At 41.2% G+C, this 27597-nt stretch overlaps 1 protein-coding gene across 8 annotated transcripts in view; it reads right to left on the bottom strand.

Moving 5' to 3' along the window:
* Nucleotides 1–27597, bottom strand: part of LOC139009182 (WD repeat-containing protein 20) — a 52479-nt gene that overhangs the window by 24250 nt on the left and 632 nt on the right. The window lies entirely within an intron of this gene.

Here is a 27597-nt window from a genome sequence, read left to right as displayed (position 1 = left end):
CCTGGTCAAGGGCACATACCTGAGTTGCAGGTAAGATCCCAGGCTCTGGTCAGTATGCGTGTGGGAGGCAACCAAGCAATGTGTGTGTGTGTGTATGTGTGTGTGTGTGTGTGTGTGTGTCTCTCTCTCTCTCTCTCTCTCGCTCTCGCTCTCCCTTCCTCCCTTCCACTCTATCTAAAATCAGTGGGAAAATAACCTCAGGTGAGAATTAACAACAACAAAAACCCAGTCTAATCTGTGAGACACCCATATGCACAACCCATCCTTCTGTATCTTCAGTTCAACAGTTATATCGCAAAACCCTGCAAAATTGGCACAAATGATATTTAAAGAGTCCAACCTTTATCAGAGCAGGGGTGTTAAGAAGTCAGTTGGGTTTGGGATCACTAATCCCAGTAGAAAACAATGTCAATCAATTGTACAGTTTCCGTGTTTGAAAGGGCAGAAACTTATGTCTTAACCTGGCACATAGGTCTCATTAAATATCTACTGTAGAAATGAAGCAATTCTGAAAATGGAGGGAAAGAAAAGTAAAGTGTTAGAATCCAGAAGAGACAAGCAGCCAGACAGATATAAAAGCAAACATATGATCCTCTTGCTGACCAAAATCCTACCTAACAACGAATGCCTTTGTGGGTGCCCTTAGCAGACAGAGGGAAGTCACATCCTGGTGACAAAGCTCCTCTGCATCAGCTCCTCTGGTGCTGTCACAAACCAGGGCCCTAAGTTCCCCTGCCAGGCCCATCTTACAGGTGGGGACAGGGACAGGATCAGCTGTGAGGAAGCTCTGCTGGAGTCCCTGCACCTGTACTCTGCCTCTGGCTCCTCCAACTGCACCACGTTGCTGTTGCCTCCTCCGATTCCATCACTGTGTGACTCCATGTCCCCATGCCTGGTGAGGTGGGAACCAAATATTCCAGCCCTGCTCCATGTGGCCCGGAATCCAGCCCTACCTTCACAATGCATTTACCTCAAAGGGTGTTTTTATTAAAATGGAGTAAAATACAAAAGTCCCAAGTATGATGCCTGCCACTTGAGAAAAGTTAGCTCCCCTTTTCAACTTATACGTCTTCTTCTGAAAGCATAAGGATTTTTTGCTTATCATAGAGGCTTTGAAAATTCTCCTCATTCATTAATGCCTACAAAGAAATAGAAATAGGAGAAACAGAAATATTTCTTTCTGCCCTAAATTTCCTGCAGACAACAGCAGAACCCCGGTGTAGAGCATGTTTTCCTTCCAACATAATTTTCCCAAACAGGACAGCAGCTTCCCTCTCTGCTTTCCTCCTCTGAAACACACCAGGCCCACCCTCACTGACAACAGCCGTCCCACGTCCCTTACTAGCATGCTCTGAAGGCTCGGAGCCCGGAAGGAGCACCCGCCACTCACATTCCAGGCCATGAGGAGAGGGACGGGACTCCATGAGGAAGATGGAAGGGCAAAGTGAGACCATCTCAGAACCCAGAGAGATGATGAGATGTGACGTGCAGGGGCCATCTTCCTGCCACCATCCCACAATGGGAAGAGGTGCCTGGGTACAAAATAGGCAAAATGCATTCGGTGAGGTCTTCAGAACAACCATCTGTGGGACTGCCTGCTGTTCACCACAGAAAGATCCCCTGCAGACCTGCAGGGGGCAGGTGGTGCCGGAGGAAGCACCTTCCCCCCACCCAGTGCTGTCACTCAAATGTCTGCTGAAATAGCAGGCTTCTGTTGTTATCACGCATCATTTTTTCCCAAGGCAGCTGTCACTTAAAACTGTTAGCTATGCAAAATCTACTCCTCTTCCCTCTAAGTAGTTTTGTAAAATGAACTTAAACAGCTGCTAAGCTGCAGCACCTTCGCCCTCTCTTCATTTTCATATATTGCACTCCACTTTCAGGGTAAGTCTATCAAGGCAAAAGGCCACCAGGCTGTCGTGGTGCTTTGTCCAGGCGAATGAAATACTGATTTCTTCATTAAAGAAAAACTATGAATAAACGCCAGATAAATTCAATTTGCACGTGTCCTAAAACCAGATCTCATCTCATTAAAATGCTGATATATTCAAATAACCTATTTTTTATTAAACCCCATTAAAGATGCATAGAAATATGCATTCCCATTCTTACGGGAACACGAACATTTCAAATGGACGAAAAGGCAAGATACTTTCATTTCTGCAAAAAACACTCATTTGATGTTCTTAGAGAATAATTTTTAAAAGTTTCCATGAAAGGCGTGGGGTGGGGAATTCTACAACTTTCTAAAAGTGGTGTGACAGCACCGGGCAACTAAGGCCACTCAAGGCAGAGAGCAGTGCCCAGAAGCTGCTTAAGGACTATACTCTTGTGTTCCTACATTTACTAGTGGGCAGTTCATGCGCTTACAGTGTTTGGCACAGCACATAGCTGATTTAAAAATTTTTCTGATTCAAGTAGCTCAGTAATATAAGCTCCTCAGCAGAGGAGCTCCCATTTGAAGTGAGAGCGGCCCTAAATCCCTAACTGTGTAGAAGCACTGCCATTTCCATGCCCCCATTTTCTCATCCTACAGAGAAACTGAGGCCCAGGGAGAGGTGGTGATCTGCCTAAGGCTTCACTGAGCCTAGGACTGTTCTTTTAACCAGAGCAAGCTGAGGCTACCTTTTTTTCAAGCACCCAACTTCAGTTGGGACAACGAACTACTAAATCTGTAACGTACAAAGTTTCAGAAAATGACACCGATGTGTACCAGTAATTTTACATTAAAGACGGCATTTTGGAGCCTGTACGTTGCTGTATTTTCAAACAGGAAGCAAGAGAGGTAGCGAGAACATTGAACTTGTCTTATACAATGAAGAGAGATCAGCCACTAAAACAGTGACCTAAGCACTGACTGTGGCTTCTGTAATTCAAATAGTCTGGTCCAGCCAGGCCTCAGCTGAAGAAAGTAGCCTCAAATCAATGAGAGTCACAGAGAGCTGACCCATCCCAAGTACTACTACGATGAAAGCTTTGATTTCTCCTTCATCTTATAGCATCACTGGAACTACTCAGCATTTTTTAGGGCATAACTGCTTTATAGGCCGCCACAGGAAGAGCCACTTAAATATTTCTGTTTTTCCCCAGGAAATTTAAAAAGCTCTTTTAGGCATCTGAAATGTATTAGGCACTAGTATAGCCCTAGTAACACAATAGCACCAGTTTCAAAATGTGGACCAGTAAGACGGGCACATACAGGAATGTGGAGGAGCAGGCCTCACCTAACTCCCATGGAGTGTAAACTGGCACAGCCTTTATGCAGGACAATTTGGCAACATGCAGCAAAAGCCTCCTTTCCTCAGACATAAATCCAACTCCTCGCTTAGAACAGTGGTTCTCAACCTTGGCTGCACATTAGAATCACCTGGGAATCTTTTTAAAATCCTGATTTCTGGGCCTCATCCCCTGGAAATTCTGTTTCTTTGTTACTAATGTTGTGGCCCCACCCCATAACAAAGAAACAGAATTTCCGGAGGATGAGGCCCAGAAATCAGGATTTTAAAAAGATTCCCAGGTGATTCTAATGTGCAGCCAAGGCTGAGAACCACTGCTTTAGAAGGTATTTCTCACATGTATGAACTATTTGTATTAGCTAAAAACTGGCCCAACACAAACGTCCATCTACAGCAGGCTAAATACACGGTGGGCTATCCAGGGACTACTACTCATGGGGTAAGGCACTAAGAACAGAACACAGAAGGATCTCAAACACAATCTTGAGAAGCATTTACTAAATAATGCTAGTTAAATAGAGTTCGAAATCAGGAAAACTAATCTGCGATGCTGGAAGTGAAGACAGTGGTCACCCTTGAGGAGTGTGAGGAAGGAGCCACAGGGGAGGCTCTGGGTGGCCAGGAATGCTGTTTCTTAATCTGGGGTTGATTCTACTTTGTGAAAAATTAATAGAGCTTTAAACTTAGAAACATTCTTGTTTGTTTCCTATCTTAAATGTTAAATACTTTTTTAAAAATATATTTTTATTGACTTCGGAGAGAAAGGGGGAGAGATAGAAACATCAATGGTGAGAGAGAATCATTTGGCTGCCTCCTGCACACCCCCTACTGGGGATTGAACCCACAACCCGGGCATGTGCCCTGACCCGGAATCAAACTGTGACCTCCTGGTTCATAGGTTGACGCTCAACCACTGAGCCATGCCAGCCAGGCAATGTTAAACACTTTTAATGAGCAAACACACATACAAAGACAGTCAACTCAGCTCTGTTTGTAACAAAACATCCTATGTGTTCCAAGAAGGAAATGGGTGAATATATCATGTAGCCATTTAAATGAAGGTAGTAATTTATTTATTTTACTATATCATTTACTATATCATTAAATGAAAAATGCAACAATAAAAATGGGATTCTATGCCCTAGCTGGTCTGGCTCAATGGATAGAGCATCGGCCTGCGGACTGAGTGAGGGGTGCCGGGTTCGATTTCGGCCAAGGGCACATGCCTGGGTTGCGGGCTCGATCCCCAGTGGGGAGTGTGCAGGAGGCAGCCAATCAATGATTCTCTCTTGTCACTGATGTTTCTCTCTCCCCCGCTCCTTTCCTCTCTAAAATCAATAAAATATATTTTTTAAAATGGGATTCTACAAAAAGAATCTCAAAGAAATATAAAAACTACTCATACTGTAATCATATTTTTTAATATATATTTTTATTTATTTCAGAGAGGAAGGGAGAGGAAGAGAGAGAAACATCAATGATGAGAGGGAATCTTTGATTGGCTGCCTCCTGCACAATGGACTGAGCCCACAACCCAGGCACGTGCCCTTGACCAGAATCGAACCTGGGACCCTTTGGTCCGCAGGCCGACCCTCTATCCACTGAGCCAAACTGGCCAGACCTGTAATCAAATTATTAAAAATAACAGTATATTGTTATTTTCAATGTCTTGTAGAAAAAAGCAAAACAAGTTAATAAAAAGACCCTTATAAATCAAGAGACCAACTATAAAGAATATTTATGAATCTGTCAAAAAACAGACTGTTCAAATGTAAAATTTTTACATATGAAAATGTAGTGGTTTTTTCCAAAACCAGTTCATGCACATAGAAAAAATACAGAAGATATATGATGTTTGGGATTTGCTCCACTGTAAGGGTGAGATAATAGTGGACATGAGACAAATGGCAACGTTGGGAGACAGGTATGTGGAAGTTCGTTATACCATTCTTAATGTGTGCTTATCTTAATTTCTAACTTTTTGTCAATAATCACATATTACTTGTGTAATATTTTTAAATAGAAAAGGAGAAAAAAACAAACAGTCCAAAAACACTACTGAAACTATTTCAAAATTATTCTAGTAGTTTTAAACCATGTCATGGCCTAGCACAGGGTCACAGGAAAACATGTGGCTTGTGAGCAGCAAAATTCACCATAAAAGGGGCTTACTGTTACATCAAGTCAATGGGTGAGGGGATGGTGATGCTTTATTCCATCATAAGTTCACATGAGTTAGGACCACTGGAGTTGGTTATTAACATTTCTGTGGCACCAATGATGTCACTCAATGAGACGAGAAAGGACAGACAGATAAGACCATGGCTGGTTCTATTGTTTCACGCTTCAAATAGTACTCCAGTGTGAGAAGGGTTCACCATGTGCTCCTAATGTGCTACAGTGGCAAATAAAGGTAACTTTTCCCAGAGCCCTCTGAGAAATCCAATCCGTTTCAAGTTTGCCTCCCAATCTGCCTCTAATGTAGGTCTAAAATTGAATCCACATCTTTCTCACAAGAATTGAACTGAGAATTTATCATCTATCCCATGCTTTTCTAGAAATCCTAAGAAAACTTAATCTTAAATTATCCTGTTCCGAAAAAAACAGCTAAAAGGATTACACAGAAGAATTTGTTTTTCTGCATTTAGTAATATTTTAGCATTTAAATGTTAAAATCTTAAGGCCTGAAATAAAAATATTGAGCTCAATAGGGATGGAATTATATTTATAGCCTCAGCTGGGACAAACTGTATTTTAAATGTAGGTTAGCAGGCCACCAGCTTGGCACTGAATGAGAAGCTCCACAGTGAGGGCTGAAATCAACCATAACCCGACAGTTAACTCTTGGCAACAAGTGCTTCACTCTAAGCACTTATCACTCATTATCTCATGTAATAAAACACACATAATTAAAAACTTGCAACTGCTAACTTAAACAGTTAAATATAAAGCTATTTACAAAGAAGTGGACGGAAGAAGCAACTATTTCCCAGTGTGAGTAATTGTGTGATATATCTCTATATACAATGGTCTACATTCATGGAATCAGAAGACAAACAGAGCTGGAGAGGAACTTAAAAAAACAACAAAAAAAAAAACAACAAGCACATTTGCTCTCAAGATGCTGCAATTTAAGACCAAAGAAGTTAATTGCCCCAAATCAGCCAATCAATTCACACTGCAACTGAACTTGGAGCTCTAGTCTTACTTCCTATTATGTGTACTACACCCAGTAAACTCAGGAAAAGCACTAGTAAACTGAACCCAAAGCCCTCATTTCTATCTCCTTTCCTTTTGCCTGTGGTCTTCTTGGTTCTACATCAGACAACAACAACAACCAATTCTCAGAACTTGAAATTATATTAAAAGTATAGAAATCCTTGCAAAGCTCATTAAGCTTAGCATAAACCAAACGACACTCATGTAGTTGGTGCAAAGTTCACAGGTGTGTTCCAGCTGCTGGCAGCTACTCTAGGTTGAGGTTGCAGGCAGAACAGTAGGGAGAAGGGAGGTGTTTGCTTCCTGATAATTCAAAGTTCCTGAGCAACTAAGGCCAAAGCCCATTCCCACAACTCTTTCAGCCTGAGTCCCTGGCAAACAACTCAATTGTTTAACATTTTTAAAGAACCTGAATTATTTCTGTGCGAACTCACATGTCAATCCCATCCGCCACGCAGGCCCTAATCCAGGAAAACAAAAACATTGACTAGTGTACCATTTCAAAAGTGTAAGACTCTAGAGAAAACTCTAGTTGAAAACTTACATGACACTTTGAAGTGTGGTTGGGAGACCAATCATTCCGTTTCTGCCATTCCTAGCCCCGTGAGCTTAGACGAGCTTCTTGCCATTCCACACCACCGTTTCCACAAAATGGGAAAATAAGAATATAGTATCATCTCCCTCCCCTTATTGGTAGCTTTGCTTTTGCAGTTACCCACATTCAACCATAGTCCAAAAATATCAAATGGGAACTTTCAGAAATAAATAATTCACAAGTTTTAAAATGCGTGCCATTCTGAGGAGTGTGATGAAATTTCACGCCATCCTGTGCCGTCCCACCTGGGACATAATTCATCCCTTTGTCCAGCATATCTACACCACATTTACGTAAGTTTTACTTTAGCATATTGTTATAATTGTTCTATTTTATTATTAGTTATTGTGGTTAATCTCTTATTGTGCCTAATTTATAAATGAAAGTATCGTGTGTATGTACAGGAACAAACACAGTATATGTAGGGTTTGGTACTATCTGCAGTTTCAGGCATCCACTGAGGGCCTGGGAACGTAACCCCCACAGATAAGGGGCACTACATTAATAAACAGTTCTAACAAACAATGTTTAAAGATTAAGGAGTTAAATGTGTAAGGTGATTTGAACACAAAGTGCTATGCATTAAACATTATCACAAGTCAATAAGATCAATTTACATTTGTTAAATGCACTCAAACCAAGAAGTACAGTGTGTGAGCATGAAAACAAATATTTGATTCCTCGCAGGCACTTAAAAAAAGTGTATTTTTCTATCTAGTTGCCTGTCCAAAAATCTGTGTACTTAAATATATGGGGTGACATCTGAAAGTGAGAAGGGAGTAAGGTCAAAAGAGAGGAAGCACCTGTAGCCTAAACGACAGCCCTCTCTCCTCGTCAGAAATGACCCTGTCCCCGGGGTTGAAGAAGGGTGCAATCGGCTGATATTGTCCCCTTCACTCTCACCACTCAGCTGGACTCAGGCAAAGCCAGCAAAATAACTTTTTCCAACCACTTAAGATTTTACTAAATTCAATGTAGTATAATTTCTTAAGTTGTAAAAATAAGTTTAGAGGCCAGATCTGTCTAGTATACCAATGTACATCTTGACGGAAATACAAGTTAATTTCTGAGACAAATACACTGAGTAGAACATGATGGCTATGTGAAAATGTGGAAGCTGGACTATGATATCAAAGCCTCCTTTACCCCCCACTTCTCTGACATACTGTAAATAAATGAATATTAAGAAAAAGAAATAAAATAGCCTGTGTTTTTATTTCTAAAAAAGCTGAAAGGTTGCTACTCAGTGGATGGGGTTAAGACTATGATGGGAGAAATCGGAAATGTGGGTATTGCAACCATTTGTTCTATGACCACATGACAGTCACATACTCACATGTACTCTTGGGAACAAGGATCCACACGAAAGGCAGAGTGGAATGCTAGAGAGGATGCTGCCACTTGCCAGCTGTGCAGCCCTGGCAAGCCCTTCATCCCTCAGAGCCTCCCCTCGCTCACCTGTATAGAAAGTGGGAACCACCACTACCCAGTCTGCACAGGGTTTGTGAGGATGAGACGGTCTATGTGAAAGCACCTAGTTTAGTACCCCACACAGAGTAGGTGTTGAATAAATGGTAGCTGTGATGATATACAAATTAATCAATAGCTATTAATATAATCTACGAATTAAATAGCTAATACGCTTTTACTGCAAGTTTCCTGTGAGGAGAGCCTTGAATTGGATCTGATAAGCATTGGTTCTCAAAGGTTAGCACATCAGAATCACCTGGCCGGCAAGGTGAACACACTGCTGTGCCCCACCCCAGAGTTTCTGATTCAGCAGATCAGTAGTGGGCCCCAGAATCTGCATTTTCACAAATGCTGAGCAGATGCTGCTGCTGCTGCTGCTGCTGCTGCTGCAGGGCCACACTTAAGACAACCACTGCTGTAAAGGAAGAGAGAAGAGGAGCTCGATGGTTTCAGTAAATGTAGGAAGTCAAATATTTAGGCAACAGTAGAGGCGAGGATGTGGGATGGCACTTGAGAGCCCGAGTCAAGCAGACACACAAAACAAGTGTGCAGGGGCAACAAGGTCTGAGCTTGGCCATCTTGTTCACCACAGAAATGGGGACAGAGAGATTTTGAAGAGGCCACTGGTTGGCTAGCATGCTTACTATGCTCAGCTTGGGTTTGATAGTTTTAGTAGAGTGAGACTTACAAATCCTGGGAAACTTAGCCACATGGTAAAAATGGCATTGCAGCAGAAATGGGACCATAGGTAAAGCCAGACTGAGTGGCATGGAAATGGGGAAAAAAAGAGCAAAAGCAGTAAAAGACCATCTTTATTCTGATGCAGGTGATCCCAAAACTCCCTCTATCACTATAGCCAAAAGCTTTCTTCCTGCAACATGATGGCCCACACAGAGAGTCTACTAGAAAGGAGAAACACGGCCACCTGAGACTCAAGCCCTCACTAAACTCTCCTCTTTATGAACTGGTATTACTAGGCATTAATCAAGGGAGCTAAGAGGCCTCAAACATGAGTCATTCAAATGAGAGAGAAAAATCATTTCTTTAGTTTTATATAATGTATTAAACATGTTCCTTAAGTTAACTAGCTAGCATTGCCTCTTTTATTACTAATCTTATCAATCTTTATCAAATAAAAATTCTACAAAATCTGTTTCAAAACAATGTTTACCAGTAGATTGCATTTCACCCACTCTTTTTAAGTCAACATTGATAAGACAAACATAACCACAACTTACACTGAAAAATATACTGGTCATGGCCCCACTGTTCTCCATCACTCGGAGTTCAGCAGAAAACTGCAGACAAATTATCCCTCATATAAGACATAGAGATCAAGAAATAGCAAGAAATCCTAATTGTTTGCTCGCCCCAAAAAGGGGAGAAGAGCCCTGGCTGGTGTGTCTCAATGGTTAGAGTGTCAGCCCATGCACCAAAGAGTCTTGGGTTCAATTCCCAGTATCTAGGCTGCAGGTTCTATCCCTGGCCCTAGTTGGGGTGCGGCCCTGGTCGGGGTGCGGCCCTGGTCAGGGTGCGTGCAGGAGGCAACCAATCAATGTGTCTCTCTCACATCAATGTTCTCCTCCCTTCCTCTACCCCTCCTTCCCTTTCTCCTTCTCTCTTCCATTCTCTCTAAAAATCAATGGAAAAAATATCCTCAGGAGAGGATAACAAAACAAAAAGTGTGTGTGTGTGTGTGTGTGTGGTTTGAAACCTCATCTTACATCTTATACCAGAATAAATAAATCTCAGCAGTACCAAGGAGATATCAAATGTAAACAATGAAACTCAGAAGTACAAGAAGAAACCATTAAGATGTTTTAAAATATAGTTAGGAGATTTAAGTATGACTCAAAACCCATAGCCATGAGAAAAAATTAATACATTTTCCTATAAAAAATAAAACAAAATTTCTACTTAGAATAAACACCGCAAGCAAAACCAGAAGTCAACTGACAAATGGAACCAAATGTCTGCATGTCTGCAACTCAGACGATAGATTAAGGGCTAATCTGCATAAAAGAGAACTCCTACAAGTCAATAGAAAAACACACACCAAAATCCTAGTAGAAAATGGTACAGGACTGGACAACTCACAGGAAAGAGAATACAAATGGCTCTTAAGTATATGAAATGATGCTTAACTCATAGAATGAGAAACACAAACGATGGTGTTATATCATGTCTCATCTGTCAGTCTGGCAAAGATTAAATAACAGCACACTGTGCCAGAAGTATAGATTGGTACAAGCTGTGGAAGGCAATCTGTGTCTATCAAAACCACAAATGCACATGCTCTTTAACCCAGCAATCCCACTCATAGGAATTTAATCCTCAGATATACTAGCAACATGGCAAAATGATACTTGTATAAGGCTATTTATTGCAGCATAGTTTGTAGAACTACCCACTGGACTGGAGACAACTTCAATGTCCATCAAAGAGGGACTATGGTACATTTGTACAATGGGACATTGTGCTGCCATCAACCAAATAAAGAAGCTCTTTACACACTGACAAAGAATAATCTCCAAAATACATTTTAGGAAACAAACCAAAAAAAGGTATGAAAAAATACAGATGCTAAAATTTGCATTTTTTAATGGAGAGGACTGTATCTGTGATTTTGTAAAGCCACAGGCCATGTCTGGAAATACACACAAGACTTAACACTAGTTACTTCTGAGGAGGACAGGGAGCTAGGGGACAGGATGAGAGAAATCACCGCATGACCTTTGAATTTTGAACCAGGTGGATTACCTATTTAAGAAATCAAATATACCTCTGACAAGTCATAATACCTATGTCCTAAATGAAGATTTTTCACTAAGTTAATCGAGATAAATTCCTTTCACTATTCACTTAACAGTATTTACTGAGCTCCACTACATGTTCGAAGCATTGTGTAGGCACTGGGGTCTCAGCAATGCAGACAGAGCCCCCTCCTGCCATGGACTGTAGGAGGGTAATCGAGTAATCAGTGTGTATTGGAGAGTGATGAGGACTACGAAGAAATGCCCGTCAGGAAGGGAGTTGAGGGGCTTAGGCGGTGGGGGATGGTAAAGCTTTCCTGGGTTGGGCAATAGAAAGCTTCTTTGGCAGGCTCACACTTGGGCAGAGATGTGAAGAAGTGAGGGAGCCAGCCTGTGGCAAGGATTCTAGTCAGAGGCAAGAGCACACACAATGGCTCAGAGGGCTGAATGTGCTCACAGTGTGGTAGCAAATCACTCCAGGCATTTGGGGAGAAAGAAGGTGCCGGATCATAATAAGGAAATTAGATCTCATTCTCAGTGATGTGAACAAGCATCCAAAAGTTTTAAGCGGTGGACAAACACGATCTGACCTGTACTGTTTAAAAGATCACCACTGCCATCAGAAAACTGTTAGAGGCAAGGGGAGAAGCAGGAGCCCATCTGGAGACCACTGAGATGATCCAAGTGAGAGACGATGCTTCCTTAAACTGAGGAGGTGAAGGTGGAGGTAGAGGTGATCAGGTTCTGGAGATATATACATAATATATATAGAGAGAGTTGTTTTTTTTAAAATGTATTTTATTGATTTCAGAGAGGAAGGAAGAGGGAGAGGCAGAAACATCGATGAGAGAGAATCATTGATCAGCTGCCTCCTGCACGCCCCCTACTGGGGATTGAGCCCACAACCTGGGCATGTGTCCTTGATCGGAATTGAACCTGGGACCCTTGAGTCTGCAGGCCGACGCTCTATCCACTGAGCCAAACCGGCTAGAGCATGGTTCTGGATATATTTTAAGGCAAACCCAACAGACTTTACTGAAGAATTGGAAGTAGACTAGGAAAAAGAAAGAACTCACAAGTAACTCCAAAATATTTAGCCCAAGGAACTTTCTACAATGATCTAATAGGTTCATTAAAACAAAACAAAAAATCACACCTTCATGTAAAGCTCAACTACTCTAAAATAGGTTATGAACACCATCAGCAAAAGCAATGCTTATTTAGATACTAAATTAGGAAGCTGCAGAAGATCTTAAAGTTGAAAAAGAACACATACCTGGGTTTATTCTCTAAATACTCATGAGCATCTACATGGTACCAGACACAATATTAGAGACTGGGAACCTAAATTATTTTAAAATACATAACTAAGCACCAAAAAGGTTTGGCAGAAAAAACACCAAAACACAAACAGCTGTGGGAGATGAGAATTTTTTTTCCTTACTTGAAGTTTCCAGAGTTTCTATCATAAACATACCCTTAACTTTTAACTTTAATCGGGGAAGGGGGAGCGGGGGGGATTATTCCCTTTCACTGCCACCAGTGAAAGAAAAACTCCCACACACCAAACTTATTAGTGATTTGAATGATTACAAGACTTTCCTTCTAAGACAACCGATTTCTTAGCTTTCTTCCATGTACCTCCCTGTTGCCAGTGCTAAGGTAAGATGTATATGTGGTAGATATGTATGGGGAAGGGGGGAAGAGAGGAGTAAGGTACAGATGAATGGAGTTCACATACAGCTTTTGTTCTTTCAGTACATTATCTCAAGACAGAGATGAGAAAGATCAGAGACTGATTCTTTGAAATATTTCATCAAATACCAAGTATATTCAAGACAATATGCTTATCATAGTAATCTAACCACATCAATAAACAAGTGACAAAGTCACTTATACATTTATCCATTCATTCAAATATTTATAGAATGCCTATAATACATTAAAGGCGCTGAGTGAGACATAAGGAATTCAGCAAAGATCAGATAAAACCAGCTCTCCTGTGTTTGCAATCTAGTTTAGGGGGTGGGGAGAAAAGGGACATTAAATTTCAAATTCAAATTATTTTATTATTGTCATGACATGTGCTAGAGAGATGACCTGGTAGAAGCTAACAGGAGATGTGACCTAGCCTAGGGGTCAGGATAAGAGGCTTGGACAAAAATGACATGAACTAAGATTTAAAGAAGTAGGAATTAAACAGGTGAAGGGATAGGGAGTGGAAGTACTAGGTGTACCAGTTAATAATGGCGGATTTTGTAATCAAAGAAAACATGATAATTTCAAGAGAAACATCAAAAGTGCTTTACTCAAAGTAATGTCTATCGCTAGCTACACATTTCCCCCATCTTTCAGGTAATTTGTGGATACCGCCCCAATTGAACTTTTCTTGTTTTGAGGCAAACCATTCAGAGACCCAATTTTCCACTTCTTCGTATGTTTTGTAGTGCTGCTCAGAAAGTGCGTGTGCCATTGATGGGAACAAGTGGTAATCGGAAGGAGCAAGGTCTGGTGAATACAGCGGGTGGGTTAATACTTCCCAGGCAAGATCTTTTAACGTGTCTTTAACTGGTTTTGAAGTGTGTGATGGTGCGTCATCATGAAGCAAAATTACTTTGCTGTATCTTCTGCCCCATTCTGGTCGTTTCACGATCAAAGCATGGTTCAAATTGATTATTTGTTGTCTGTAGCGATCAGTATTAATGGTTTCACCTGGTTTTAGAAGCTCATAATACACCACACCTTCCTGATCCCACCAAACGCGGAGCATTGTTTTCTTTCCAATGTGATTTGGGCTTGCAGTCGATGTTGATGGTTGACCTGGATCAACCCATGATTTTGTGCATTTGGGATTCTCAAAATAAATCCACTTTTCATCACCAGTCACAATTGGATGCAAAAAAGACTTTCTTTAGTGCCAATGAATAACATTTTACTGATGACTTTTTGGTTTTCCATTTGTCTTTCGTTCAGTTGTTGTGGCACCCATTTTCCTTACTTTAAAATCTTTCCCATTGCTTGTAAATGATCGGAAATTGTTTGCTGAGCAATGTTTAATCCTTCTGCAGGTTGCTTTTGAGTTTGACACGTATCTTCTTCCAATAATGCCTGTAATTATTGGTCCTCAAACTTTTTCAGTGGACCTGGACATTCCTTGTCTTTCGCATCAAAATCATCACTTTTAAAGCATTTAAACCAGTGTTCACAAGTATCTTGAGATGGAGCATGTTTACCATAAGCTTCCCGAAGTATATGATAATTTTCTTTTCAAAATAAAGTAATGAATTAAAACTTCCCGCAAATGCTTTTTTGGCACGAAATTCAACATTTTCAAGCAAGAAAAAAAATCTATGATGTTAACACCTTCAGCAAATTTGACATATGAAGTTTTGAAGCTTGCTGTCAATACAACAAAGTAGCATACATATCAAATTGCATATATATCAACATGTGTAACTCCATCTATTGAAAAACATCTTCATTATTAACTGGTACACCTAGTACATTCCAGGCAAAGGAAACAGCACATAAGAAAAATCGGTGGCAAGAAGGGTAAGGTTTGTTAGAAGAATTAAAAGGAAGCCAGTGAGAAAGATACAGTAAAGGGGAAAAAGGATAATAAGGTAATTAGTGCCAGCTCATGCAGGGCCTAGTTGTCCATGTTAATATTTTTGTTTTTAATACTAAACACAACAAGAACCATTGAAAGATGTTCAGCCTGGGAGTGACAACCAGATTCCCATTTTTAAAGATCACTCTGGCCACTAAATAGAGAATAAATTAGAGGGCAGCAAAAGCAAAGCGGACCAGTCAGAAGGCTGTGTGGTGTCCAGGCAACATGAGTGAGAACAGTGAATACAAAAGTAGATGTATTCAATATCTACTTTGGAGGAATTTCTGATGGAGTGAAAGTAGGTAGAGGAGGGAGGGAAAAAGAGCGTGTCATGAATAACAATGAAATAGAAAACATTTAAGAGGACCAGAAAGACACATTGAAAACAAAATTGCATAAATACGTTGAAAATAAGGGATAGAAAGACATTTCATGCAAATGATAACAAAAATAAGCTGATTTTCCAATCTTCAAAGTAAAATTTGGGGCAAAAGAAGAGATAATAAAAAAATACAGTATACCAACATGAAGAACAATCTACAAAAAGTAACGATTCTGAATTTAATATAAAGCAAAAGTGACAAAGAAATGGACAAGTCCAGAATCAGTGAGTACTGAACAGACGTATGCAGAACTGATAGATAAAGCAGCCACAAACACTGTAAGGCTATGGACAATGTGAAGGGCATTCAAAACTTGATCAAACACACATACACAGATGTCACCCTGAGCCTGGGTGCATATATTCTTTTAAAAATACATGGAACATTTCACCCAGCCAGTGTGGCGCATTGGTTGAGGGTCGACCTCTGAACCAGGAGGTCACGGTTTCTGGCTCAGTTGCCAGTGGGGGGCATGCAGGAGGCAGCCAATCGATGATTGTCTCTCATTATTGATGTTTCTATCTCCCTCTCCCTTCCTCTCTGAAGAAATCAATAAAAATATATTTTTCAAAAAAACATTCTATGATCATATTATGCAAATAAGTTAATCAAGAACAAAATTAAATAACATAAACAGAAACTAAAAAAAAAAATGCCTGCTTAGAAAAAGAAAAACAAACAAACAAAAAAACCTGGTTAGAGATTCAAGGGAATAAAAGTGTAAATAAAATATTTAGATTTTAGTGACAATGATATTACCACATATCTAACAGGGAGACTGTTAAAGCAATATTTAGAGGGACTTCTACAGCCTGGAGCACATCATTAAAAAGAAAGGCTGAAACCTGTTTTCCATTCAGAGAGCTAGAAAAGGAACAAAGGAAATCTAAAAAAAAAAAGAAAAGAAAAGAAAAAGAAAAAGAAAGAAAGAAAAACCCTGACCAGATAGTTCAGTTAGTTAGAGTATGGTCAGGGTTGTAGATTCAATCCCTGCTCAGAACATATACAAGAATCAACCAATGAATGCATAATTGGAACAAGTCAATGTTTCTCACTCTCTCTCAAGTCAATGTTAAAAAAAGAAAAGAAATAAAGACAGCAAATATGAACAAAACAAAAAGATAGTAGTTGACTCTCTGAAACAAAATTTCAATTGACAAACTCTAGCAAGTTTGTTAAAAAAAAACACAAAAAAACTATGAATGAAGGACTGAAGCTCAAGCTGACAACTGAGCCCTGCATCTGAGAGTGGCAGCAACCTGAGTGTTCCAGTGACTTCGGAGCAGGTCCCAGCTCTGCATAGGACAGTCACGGTTCCAACCAAGTGATGCCCATTACCTATGATCCCAGACAGATGGTCCAGAAAATAAAAGCCAGCAGAAGCAGAAGAAACTGGCCAAAGTCACTATCAAGAAGATGGTGACAGAACTTCGCTAGAGCACATGTAGTATCAGTTTTAATTGCCCTAATAATGGATTCCTGTTCTCAATGAAATACCCACTGGATTAATTTATTGCAATAATATCTTTCTCTCTCTTTTTTTGGGGGGGGGAGGTCATAAACAGTTTAGGAACAAAAGATACAGATACAGTAGAGACTTATAATAGGAGTGACAAAGGGAAACAGGGCTGTTTTAAGGAAATCCAGAAAAGACTAGGGAGAGAAAAAGAACTGGCAAAGGCAGAAGTAGTGAATTGCCAGAAAGATGTGGACCAGATCCCCGGCCAGTGTGGCGTAGTGGTTGAGCATCGACCTATGAACCATGAGGTCGAGGTTCGATTCCCGATCAAGCCTGGGTTGTAGGCTTGATCCCCAGTGTGGGGTGTGCAGGAGGCAGCTGATCAGTGATTCTCTCACATCATTGAAGTTTCTATCTCTCCCTCCCTCTTCCTTCCTCTCTGAAATCAATAAAAATATATTTTAAAAAAATAAAGATGTGGACAACAAAAGGTAAAAGTTGAGATTAAGTGTCACGACAAGGAATGTTTCAATAAAGAGAAGAGTATTAGCGGTGTCAAGGAAGTTGGGCTGCAGAGTGGCCAACGGATTTGGCAGCATGAAGCTGAGCAGCCAGTACCCTGGAGAAATAGAGCGGTGGGAGCCAAGGTCACACTGAGCAGAAGGACAACTGTTTCTATCTGAATTAGCAATTCTGGGGCTGAAGCCACTTCAGCTGATAATAAGAGTAACGCCACAGGAGAGAGCCAGAGGTGGACTAGAAGAGACCACGGACAAAAGCCAGGTGCTTGACGGGTTGTATGGTGGACATGAAACTATTCAGGAAGACAGCAGAACTCCAGTGGAAAGAAAGGCTGTGAGGCAGATACCAGAGTCTTCAATGAGCAGAGGAGGCCAGAAGTCAGTATACAGTCACGAGGAAGGAAGAAAAGCAGCATGAGTCTATGGGCAGAGGCTCCAAAGGACGCCAGGGGAGTGGCAATGGACCTGGGCCTGGTCCAGGGCTGCACTTGCACTCCGGCGGCGGGACTCTGTGAAGCTTTTCCAGCTCAACCTGTACCCCACTCCCTGAACTCAATGGGAAATCCAACTGCCACATCAGGGAAAGCCCTGAGCATAACACCCCCCATTTATTAATTAGCCGAGCTAATAATGCCCTTAGTTTTGCTAGCTAAGCGTACACCTATTCCAAAATCCAGAGCGGGGAAAAGAGCACTGTAAGGTGTGCAATTCCTATATTTAATGGGAAGAAGGGACACTTTTTTCCCAGGACATCAGGATAAGGATGAACATAGCTTCCAAACAATGCCAGCACCAGGCGATCAAAACACTATACACAGCCTTCTCCTGGGACAGCCCACAACTCTAAATAGCACAAGACCTGAGGCTGTGAAGAATGTCTCAGAGCCTCTCAAGCAATGCAAAAGGCACTGGCAAGGCTATCTGTGAGCTTTGATAACTAACACTGACCATATGTGGCCTGTGACAGGGATTTTAAAGATTAAATTACTCAAGTAAGTGCTTAGAGGACTCTAATCTCAACCGATTCATTCATGTAAAATCAAATACAATGTGCTGCCTACTATGCACAGGCACCACAATGGGCATGGACGAATAAGATGGTTTCCACTCTCAAGATTCACAGGGTATGCCTAGCCGGTTTGGCTCAATGGATAGAGCGTTGACCTGCAGACTGAAGGGTCCTGTGTTCGATTCCAGTCAAGGACACATGCCTGGTTTGCAGGCTCAATCCTCAGTTTAGGAGGCAGCCAATCAACGATTCTCTCTCATCATTGATGTTTTTATCTCTCTCTCCCTCTCTGAAATCAATAAAAATATATTTTAAAAATGATTCACATGGTAATGGGGAAGACAGAGTCAAACAAAAAATTCCAAAACTGAAAAGTTGGAAGGGCACTGATAATAGTCAAACAGCAAGAGCAAAGAAAAGAGGTTTACAAATGCAGCCTAGGCCAGGCTCAACTTGCCAACTCGAATGCGCTCTATTTCCCTTCTTTACTGCTGCATCTCACTATGAGCTCCCCTTAATGAAAGAACTGTGTCTATTATGTCTGAGTCCCCCGTACCTAACCTAGTGTGAGACCCTCAGTGTAGTCTGCAACTCTTGGTTTCCTACCCAGTGTCTATCGATAGCAGCGGTTCTCACCCTGTGGGTCGCGACCCCTTTGGGGGCCGAACGACCCTTTCACAGGGGTCGCCTAAGACCATCAGAAAACACATATATAATTACATATTGTTTTTGTGATTAATCACTATGCTTTAATTATGTTCAATTTGTAACAATGAAATTGGGGTCACCACAACATGAGGAACTGTATTAAAGGGTCGCGACATTAGGAAGGTTGAGAACCACTGATCTATAGATTTATTCTCCTGTCTGGTATCTACTCACCGCTCCAGAGAGGGCTCCAGACCAATCAGGGTACTAGATAATCTAATCCCACTTGCTAAAGGTGTGGGTTGGTCAACCAGTGCACCATAGCATTTCCTTGGCCACAGGAATGGGCGGGTAATCCAATTTGGGCAATGCATCAAAGGAGGTTTGCTGGGGGCTTCTGTGCAACAATCCTCCTTATTCTTCTGAGAAAGTGACAAGAAACACTGTTCACTCTCATCCTAGATACTGGCTTTCATTCTGCTCCATGCCTACCACCATTCTGCCAACAAACAGTGGAAAACAAAACCAAGCAAATCTCAGCAAACAGAGCTGGAACCCCAATCAAACCACGCCTGAAGCCCATAATACCTCTGGAACTTTCAATGACATAAGCCAATGCATACCCCTTAAAGTGTAAACCAGTTTGAGTTGGGTTTCCTGTTATATGCAAACCAAAACATCCCTAACATAATATATTTGAGGTATGCTAAACCATGAAGAGTACTAGTGAATCACTGTCCACCAGCTTTTTCACGGCACATGCTAATGTTCATCTCTTGCTTCCAAAAAAAAGTCCGTTAAATCAAATTCTCAAATATTAAAATGTAATTCTTTTCTGTTACTTAGACTCTGGAGAATATCAAGTGGTAAACACCTAAATAATAAAACTATGGGTCAAAATTATCTATAAATCTATATATATAAAAACCTAAGCGACCGTCCAACCGTTCGACTGGTAGCTATGATGCACACTGACCACCAGGGGGTAGATGCTCAACGCACAGGCATGGAAACATGGAACAGACTGATGAATCTCAGAGGGAAGGGGGGGAGGGGAGAGCAGGAAGAGATTAACCAAAGATCTTATAGGCATACTAGAGGCCCGGTGCATGGATTTGTGCACTGGTGGGGTCCCTCGGCCTGGCCTGCAGGAATCAGGCCAAAACCAGTAGTTCGACATCCCCCAAGTGGTCCCAGATTGTGAGAGGGTGCAAGCCAGGACGAGCGACCCCACCAGCCAGGCCTCTAGTTTTATAAAAGAAAACTTGTAAATTTAACTACAAAAAATAAGAAAATTCTTGATGGCAAAAAAACATATACATACACACACACACCCCTAAGCACAGTTACAAGACAGAACACAAACTGGGAAGAAAAAATCTGTAATTCATATCTCAAAGAGCTAATCTCCCTAATACATAAAGAGCTCCTTTTTAAAAATCAGGATATCAAACAATCCAACAGGAAAATGGGCAAGGGCTATAAAAGAGAGTTCACATAAGAAGAAATACATTTCACTCTTAATATATAGAAAGATGCTCAATCTCTTTTGTTACAAGGGAAAAACAAGCAAAAACTACACTAATTTCTCACCCATCAGATCAAATGCAAAAGTCTGACAACACCCTGTTGGTGAGGCTGTGGTGACACAGGTGCTCTGTCCAAATATACACTAGCACAGCCCCTCTCCATGGAGAGTAATGTGATGATGTCTATCAAAAATACACATGACCTAGCAGTACCCTCTAACCCAGCAGCACCTCAACCTCCTCTAGAAATGTATCCTATAGGAAAAAAAAGAAATGCATCCTATAGATATACCTGCCTCTGTGCACATTACTACACATGCAATGTTACTCTCTGTAGCACCATTTGTATTTAAAAAATTAACAATTAAGAGTCATCTGGTTAAATAGCATGACACATCCACAGTATGGATTATAAAGCAAGTGTGTAGAAGCTCCTCACTTACTAATATGGAAATATCTCCAATCTATATCAAGCAGAAAAAAATACGGTGCAAAATACCTTTCACAGTATGCTCCTTCAGTGCCTTCTATTGTGTTACAATTATCAGTACAAAAACACAAGCTCCTTACAGACCTGAAATCACCTTCAAGTTATCCACAACAGACAGCAGTACCTTATACACAACTTGATGAATGTACATAACTCCAATGTACATAACTTGATGAATGAGGTGTTTTTTTAAAAAAACAAGACATACCTTATCTATTATTGAAAACAGATGCCATATGTTTACAGGATAAGATAACTTGTCACTGACTGTCTCAGACCACTTAAAATGTTCTGAAAGTTAAAACTGAAAATGTCTACCAATTAAAGTTATTTCCATTTTTGATGTCCACTCCTAAATAACCAAATAGGACCACATTTCATATTTCTGCACAAACTAACCTCATTAAATATAAATAAAACCAGTGTGGCTTAGTTGGTTGTGCATCATCCTGTACACCAAAAGATTTCAGGTTCAATCCCAAGTTGGAGTTCGTACGGGAGGCACCTGATAGATATTTCTCTCTCACATCAATGTTTCTCTCTCTCTTTCAAGTCAATAAAAACATTATCCCGGCCGGCATGCTCAGTGGTTGAGCATTGACCTATGAAGCAGGAGGTCACGGTTCAATTCCCAGACAGGGCACATGCCGGGGTTGCGGGTTCAATCCCAGCGTGGGGCATGCAGGAGGCAGCCGATCAATGATTCTCTCTCATCACTAATGTTTCCATCTCTCTCTCTCTCCTTCTCACTTCCTCTCTGAAATCAATAAAAATATATATTTAAAAACATATTAAATATAAATATGTAAATAAGATATCAAATACCAGACTACAAAAATCTCCACATTTATTTTTAAAACAAGATTCTTTAGGCATTTGGCCAAACTAGTCAGTGGCAAAATCCACTAACTATATTTTAATTCTTGCTCAAGTTTTCTACCAGAGCACAATAAACATTAGATGAACTCAATGGTAACAACATAGGTGACAAGTTTTTTGAGGGTGGAGACTCTGTCTACACCCAGCATCTAGAACAGTAATTCATATCAGGTAAGCATGCCCCATAAATATTTGCTTAAGGAATGGCATTTATGACTATCTCATGGATTTCACTGACATATTTGGGAGGTCCTTGCCATTGCCGATATCCACCCATGGAGTCTTTCAAAATCTCATCATTCTCTGTTTCAAGGTCAAGAAAACCAAGGTACATGAGTTTCTCAAACCTGCTGTAAGTGATCAATTAAGATGCTTTCCCCTCAGTATATGAGATTCTACAAACAACTAAATCTTTACTATTTCAGAAGTCATTGAGTAGCCCTTAATGGAAAAAAATTCTACATTTCCACTCAATTCCACATGTGCCCTACTAAGTACAAAATGTCTCCAAGTAAATTTGCTATAAGAAGTTCGAGACTTCTAAGCCTCTTTCAAACTATGAATGGTGAGCACAGAGAAATAAAAATTACAAACGGGGAGAAAAGTGTGAAGAACATGACCTTCTCTGGAGCAATCCCGTGTCTAAAAGTAGTCAAGGGAGGGGAGGGGGGCTCTAAAAGGCATCCAGTTCACCCTCCCACACAAAGCATTAATTCCTCAGTCACCAACAGGTGGTCCTGCAGTCTTTGCCAAAGAGAATATTTTCCATACAGAATGATCATTTTCTCCCAACTCAACCCATCACCATCCTGGGTAAACTCTGGCTCTAAAAATATTTTAACTGTTACTAATGGACTCTTTAGACCCTCGCTCCATCTCAGCATGGTGAAGACAAAGCTTTTTCCAGCATAAAGACCTAGAACAGTGATGGCGAACCTATGACACATGTGTCAGAGGTGACACGCGAACTCATTTTTTTGGTTGATTTTTCTTTGTTAAATGGCATTTAAATATATAAAATAAATATCAAAAATATAAGTCTTTGTTTTACTATGGTTGCAAATATCAAAAAATTTCTATATGTGACACGGCACCAGAGTTAAGTTAGGATTTTTCAAAATGCTGACACGCCGAGCTCAAAAGGTTCGCCATCACGGACCTAGAATCACAATGTATTCAACTTGCCTTCACTATACTCCACACTTCCCAATTCTCATTCAAGAAGTAGGCAATGAATCCATGAAGATATCTTCCCAATAGAAAGATGAATTTATTTTCATTTAAAAATGACTGCCCAGGTAACTCAGTTGGTTAGAGCTAGCCCTAGGTTCTGGGTTTGATCCCAGGTCAGGGCACATATAAGAAGCTACTAATGAATGCATAAATAAATGGAACAATTAATCAAGATCTCAAATCAATAAATATTTTAAAGTGTAAACAAATTATTGAGCATAGAATCATACAATTTTAAGAGTTGAAAAGGCCTTGCAAGTCATCTAATTCTGTGTCCTATCTATTGTAAAAATTGTTTCAATAACATCTCTGGGCAGCACATTTGTGACCTGGAATCTAAGATGGGGGGTGGGGAGAAAGGCTCTTTGACTTGAATGCCAAGTAATTCTGAGTATGTATCGCTTTAAAGAGGTGTTTGTTAGTACATAGATCTGGTAGGTAACACTGTTTGACAGAAGTAGATCAAAAGTAATCTGTGCCATTACTTCACCATCACTTGCAACACAATTCCCAGTTGTAAGAAAGCTAATTTGTAACCTATTAACAATAATTTCCAATGCCTTTAAAAAGATATGAGCTACTAAAAATACCTATTACTTTTGGGCTCAAATTGAATAGGTTTTTCAGCTTTTAAAGACCTTTTTAAAGTATGACATAGATGGACATGGACGTTTTATTGTCATTTACTCAACAAGTACAAACAGTAAGGGCCTACTCTATGCTGGTCACTCTGCAGGGCCCTAGGAGGACAGAGAAGGCAGAAAAGACATGTTTATGGAAAAGACAGGTTTATGGAAAAGACAGGTTATCACCCAAAGAATTACAAATTTTAAGAAGTGCTATAAAGGCAAAGTACAAGATGCTCTGAGAACACGTAATAGGGAAAACAACTGATCTAGCCTGCGACTGAAAGGATTTGCAGGGGGAGTGATGCTTCCTTCAGCTGGGAACTAAATGGTGGCCATTCACATTTATGTAAAAACAAGTCTCCATAAAATGAAAGGGTTGGTTCAATAAGCCCAACTACCTTTGGCATCTGTATCCTAAAACAACCTTTTTAAAAAAAAAAAAAAAAGGAAAGCAAAGTATGCTATAAAAAGGCTTGAAAGCTAGTAGTTGAAAGTTCTTTGGGAGAGGGACACAGGCTTACTCATCCTTGGATACCCGACATCACCTAGTACAGAGGTTCTCAACCTGTGGGTCGCGACCCCTTTGGCGGTCGAATGACCCTTTCACAGGGGTCGCCTAAGACCATCCTGCATATCAGATATTTACATTACAATTCATAACAGTAGCAACATTACAGTTATGAAGTAGCAACGAAAATAATTTTATAGTTGGGTCACAACATGAGGAACTGTATTTAAAGGACCAGAAGGTTGAGAACCACTGACCTAGTATAATTACTATCATGTTAGTCACTCAATCTTTGTTGAAATTATTAATATCAGTATTAAACCAATGTTTAAATTACCTTTAGTTAAGCAACATAAATTCATAAAACTACATCTCCTCACACAAGGAACCCCATTTCAAACCACTTCGATTGTGAGATGATGCTTTCATCTACCTCAGAGGATTGCTTTCAAGATTCAATGAGATGCCCTGACCGGTTCGGCTCAGTGGATAGAGCGTTGGCCTTCGGACTGAAGGGTCCCAGGTTCGATTCTGGTCAAGGGCATGTACCTTGGTTGCGGGCACATCCCCAGTGGGGGGTGTGCAGGAGGCAGCTGATCGATGTTTCTCTCTCATCGATGTTTCTAACTCTCTATTCCTCTCTGTAAAAAAATCAATAAAATATATTTTTTTTTAAAAAGATTCAATGAGATAATATACGCCAAAATGCTGGGGTAAATTCTGAAATGCTCAGAGTATATGGCATCCTTGTGACTAAAAAGCTTGATCAGTCTCTTCTCATTAGGACAGTGTTTTAGATTCAGCTGTTTCCTTTTCCTTACCATAAGAAAGCCCTAACACAGACCTGCACATGCTCTAGCCTTGGTTTTCTCTGAGGTGGTGAGGCTGCACAACCTCTGAGGTCCTTTCTAGCTCTAGAACCTGACCTGTCAATGTTTTAAAAGGGCCAAAATTACAGCTCTCAGCTTAGATGTTTGACTACCTCCTCATCGACTCCATACTTCCTTTCAGCAAGTTTTTTAAAGAGTCCTATTTTTACTTATCTTATAAGCAGATTTAAGTTGAATGTATTCATCCAAATCAGAACTTCTGAATGATCTGAAAAATTGTTGTGAAACTTTATACACCCCAAAGAAAAAAAATTTTTTAAAAATGGTCAAAATCACCAACTGTCAAAAACAGATTTACAACTCCTAACCCCCAAGAGTAAATTTTGGCCCCCGCCAGTGTGGCTCAGTGGTTGATTGTCGACTTATGAACCAGGAGGTTATTGTTCGGGTTCCATCTCCAGTAGGAGGTGTGCAGGAGGCAGCCAATCGATGATTCTCTCATCGTTAATGTTTCTATCTCCCTCTTCCTTCCTCTATGAAGTCAATAAAAAAAATATTTTTAAAAAAGTAAATTTTGGTTTCTGATTAAGGAACACTATCTGCCCTATTTTAAAATCAGAAAACAGTCACAAAAACAATCACTTGTACTCAGAAATAATAAATGCAAACTCATTCATGAGAAAAAATTTAATTATAATGGCTAGACAAGAATTGAAATGTCTACCAAATAATGTAAATGTATTACAAGATATTACCACATGAAAATGAAATTTTACAAAAAAATTAAAGTGCCCAAATAAATTATGGCGCTAACAGCAAATTTACATGTTCAAGATTTTGTCTTGTTTAAAATAATGTTTTGGTGTAGTTTTGAAAAGCTCTCCTAGTTTTACCCTTCACTGAGTAGTATCCCACTAAGAGAGAACGCTGTTTCCATACTTCCGGGCAAGAGACCTGTTTTTACGATGCAAACAGGGGCTACCTGATCCAGATAAGGTTTCCCACTAGAATGCTTCAGAAATAATATATGTTCAAAGAAAACTTTAACAAAACAAAAAAAGGTAACACCCTTTTTTACACTAGTAATTGCTAGAAAACTGAGTTTTTAAGCACTTGCTTATTTTTATATAAGTGTTAACTTAAAATTCTAAACTTATCTCCGGAGAAAAGGCTGACTTGTTCAGTCCTATCAATGTCAAGAGAGCAGCTTTCTGTTTGACAGTTACTCTTACTGCTTATTTTAACTCTATTTTACATCTACTGAGTGTTTCAGGGCTTTAAAGTTCATTCCAGTCATGACACTATAAGTTAAATGTGTGTATTACACCATTCTCTTTTTAAAGAGGTGCAGACGGAGAAGTAAAATAACTCGTCCAAGGTCAGTGACAAAGCTGGGATTAGGACTAAAACTTCTGTTCCTAGACTACCAATGACTTCACACTCTCCCAATTCCAAGAGAGAAAAAACACAGTCAAGCCACTTACTGTCAGTCACTTGTCACCGCATACCTCAAACACAGTGGTACACTTATAAACTCTCAACAAAAGAGATTCACCTTGAACAAGTAACACAACTTGCTCCATTTGGATACAGTACTGTCATCCCTACTGTTCTGGATGCATCAGAGTCCATCCACTCTTCAAGATGCACCATTTACTTGCACACGAACCGCACGTTGATAAGTTAACCGGCCACCGCCTCTCCCCACGCCCGGGCGCGGTGGGTGCGCTCATTTCCTCCGTCTTCCGAGAGTCCAGCCAAAGACCACCCACCTCTAAAGCAGTTCTCCAAGAGGACCAGGTTACGTTGCTAATGAAAGAAAAGCTCCTACACTAAGTTGCTTCTTTTAAAGAGGTATTTTTAAAGGATGATGACATGCTTCGCGGAATGACGGCGAAGTCGCCCGCCAAGAATGGTTCCTGTCAAGTCGCTTCTAAGGCACGGCCAGCCCTCCCTGCGTGGGACACAGGCTGACTTGCTGGGCGCGGCTGATCCGGGCACGCTCTCCCCGAACCCTTGCGGACCAGCCCGGCTCGCTGCAAACGTCACCTGGACCTCGCCCTGGGCTCGCTGGCCACCCCACACGACCAGGCACAAGCGGACCCCCTGCAGCATCCTCTCCTCCGAGGAAGGCTCCGCCGGCGGAGACCGTGACAGCGGCCCTCCTCGGGGGCTCTGCAGGGAGCGAGTGTTGACACCAGAAGGAGAGGCTCCGAGGAAGTGTCAGTGCCGCGGCAGGTGAAGCGGCCCGTCGCGCCGGGCGGGTCCCTTCGGACCCGGGACTCCGGTCCTCCGTTCCCGGCCCCAGCCGCCCGTTCTCTCACCCCGAGCGAGACTCGAGCGCTGCCGGGAGGCGAGGCCGTCTCAGCCAGCGGACGGCCACCCCACCTCTTCCGGGGACTCCGCAGGCCCGCTCCCGGGCCGTGTCAGAGCCTGGCGGCGCCGGCCGGACCCTGCCCGACGGGAGGCAGCGGCCCCGGGGCCTCCCGGACGGGACCCTGCACCCCCGGCCCGGCCACCGCCCCCACCCTGCTCTCCAGAACCCCCCGTCCTCAGGAGCACCCCAGTGGAGTTGCCGGCCCACTCAAAAGTA

This window comes from Myotis yumanensis, unplaced genomic scaffold (genome assembly GCF_028538775.1).
Source record: "Myotis yumanensis isolate MYYU_CA2020_CCGP unplaced genomic scaffold, mMyoYum1.0.hap1 SCAF_1, whole genome shotgun sequence".
Taxonomy (NCBI): Eukaryota; Metazoa; Chordata; class Mammalia; order Chiroptera; family Vespertilionidae; genus Myotis; species Myotis yumanensis.
The sequence above is the reverse complement of the archived record's forward strand: the minus strand, read 5'-3'. Positions and strand labels throughout refer to the sequence as shown.